Raw genomic sequence first — 2,292 nt, 5'->3', positions numbered from 1 at the left:
TTGTATTTTAGTAGAGACAGGGTTTCACCTTGTTGCTCAGGCTGGTCTCGAATTCCTGGGCTCAGGCAATCCACCTGCCTTGGCCTCCCAAAGTACCCAAGAGTATGTTTTCTAGTAGTCGGGCCACAATACACTTAGCTCTCCTGGTAGAGTTATTCTTTTGACTGTAGCTATTTAAAGCTCCTGTTAACAGTCCCTACCATGGTAGACAAAACCTTTGATGATCTGACTCTGCCTGTTCCTCAGCTAAAGCAACAATTAATGCCGCTTTGAAACCTCTGCTGATTCCTCCAAGAGGCTTACATTAGACAGCCTGTTCCTGTGCATGTACTGTTGTCAAACCATATTCATTCCTTTATCATTGCCACTCTCTTATTGTATTATGAATATGCATCCCAGCATCAGATTGTCAACTCCTTTTCTATGGGCAGTGCTAGACACATAGAAACCTCTCAAATGATAGTGAATTCAACAAAGAGTTGTTTCAAAAACATGAAGAGGAGGGCTTCTTTTCGTTCCTGTTTATTTATTTTTTTTCATTTGTACACTGTGCCCTATGGGACTTTTACTGTTGCAACCCATAAATCCCAGAGGGGGCATCCTTATGCACTTTGTTTCCTTTCAGGCACATTGATATTACTTTCTCGAACTTTAAAACAATGCTCTTAGGTTTGTGTCCCCATTTATTATCAGTGTAGGGATAAGGGGATGAGGAATGTATAGATTACAAGTATCAGCTTTTATCTAAGTTCCCGTCCCCAGCCCCCCATCTAGTCTAGGTTGCAATTCCTAAGGAGTTTTCCAAGCTCAATGTCAGGTTCAGTATCAAAATTATGATCCTGTATCTCTTTCTCAGGGATCCTCTGGACCCCCTCCTTTTTTTTATCTCCTCTGACTCTTGAAGGCAGCCTTCTCAATTTGACTTTGGATTAAGATTCTGACCATTTCTTGCATTTTATGACAAAGATTACTTTCCTGTAGGGATAGTGATCGGGTCTTTCATATTGACAAAATGTTTAACACTTACATGAGTACTCAACACCTGTTAAAAATCAGTTAGTTTCATAGCCACATGGAACCATGTTTAGTATTCTTGGAAACATAAAGGAAAAAGAAATATGGTCCCTGTCCTTAAGGTTATAATTTATTGGAGAGATGTGATTTATTTCTCCAAAAAGTTTAACAACAATAGGAAGAGTTGTGACAGTGCAGTACATGATTTAGTGCCATATAAGCAGAGTGTAAGAAATAGGTTGAGTGCAAGAAATAGGGTGAGTGCTGTGGGCTGTAAGGGAGGATTTCAGAGGGAAGTAGAACTTCTGATCCTTGAGAGGTGGCTAGATTAAGAACATTGTAAGTTGGAGAATGTCCTGACCAGCATTAGGAAGTGGAGATTTTTTTTAATATACCAGTGGTATATACCAGTGGTTTATAAAAAATAAATAGTAGCAGCCTTGAGAGAGTAAATGAAATATATGAGATAAATTTATATGAGTAAGTATAGAAAAAGATGAGTAGAGAGAGTACCAGAGAACTGGAGAGAAAGAGAACCAAGAAAATGCAGTGTCCTAGAGCCCCAGGAGGTGAGGTTCAAGAAGTCTTCTGCTTGGGGTTAAGAAAATGGGAAGTGATGAAGGGTTATTGGATTTGGCAGTTTGGGAATCTGTGACTTTTTGAGAATTCAGTTAAGTGGAATAGTTAGGATTCCAGATAACAGTGGGTAGGTTAGTGAAGGTAAGTGGAGGAGGAAGTAGATTCTGTGTTACATAGGAAAAAAGTCCAGGTTTTGGAGCCAGATATCCTTGGTGTAAATTCTGACTCTTCTACATTTCGTGCTGAATGGTCTTTGGCATATTATTTTATCTCTCTGAGCCTTAGCTTTTTCTCTTTTTAATAAAATAAGAATGGTATATCTACCTTGATTGGCTTCTACAAAGTTAGGTAATATAGACAGAGCCTTTAATAAAGCTCCTGGCACATCAATGACCAGGAGTACTCAGCCTTTTGTTGCCCACACACAACTAACAACGTCAAAATATTACTGTTCCTAAAAGTGGCTCACTAGAGTAATGATTGGCAGTAAGATGTTAATCTTTGATTTAAATGTGCCCCTATCATGTCCAGTATGGAAAGTTCAGCTGCTTTAACAAACGTCAGGTAAAGGTACCTAAGCTTTTCTTTTTCCAAATACCAGTCTGTCTGTCTGTTCTTTCTTTCTTTTCTTTTCTTTTTCTTTTTCTTTTCTTTCCTTTTCTTTTCTTTTCTTTTCTTTTCTTTTCTTTTCTTTTCTTT

The 2,292-nt window shown here is 38.4% G+C and overlaps 1 protein-coding gene across 3 annotated transcripts in view; it reads left to right on the top strand.

Moving 5' to 3' along the window:
• Window positions 1-2,292, top strand: part of HPS5 (Hermansky-Pudlak syndrome 5) — a 46,501-nt gene that overhangs the window by 19,330 nt on the left and 24,879 nt on the right. The gene's annotated exons all lie outside the window — the stretch shown is intronic.

The sequence above is a fragment of the Colobus angolensis genome, unplaced genomic scaffold, assembly GCF_000951035.1.
Source record: "Colobus angolensis palliatus isolate OR3802 unplaced genomic scaffold, Cang.pa_1.0 Scaffold164, whole genome shotgun sequence".
NCBI lineage: Eukaryota > Metazoa > Chordata > Mammalia > Primates > Cercopithecidae > Colobus > Colobus angolensis.
Note: the sequence above shows the minus strand (reverse complement) of the source record. Positions and strands in the feature narration are given on the sequence as shown.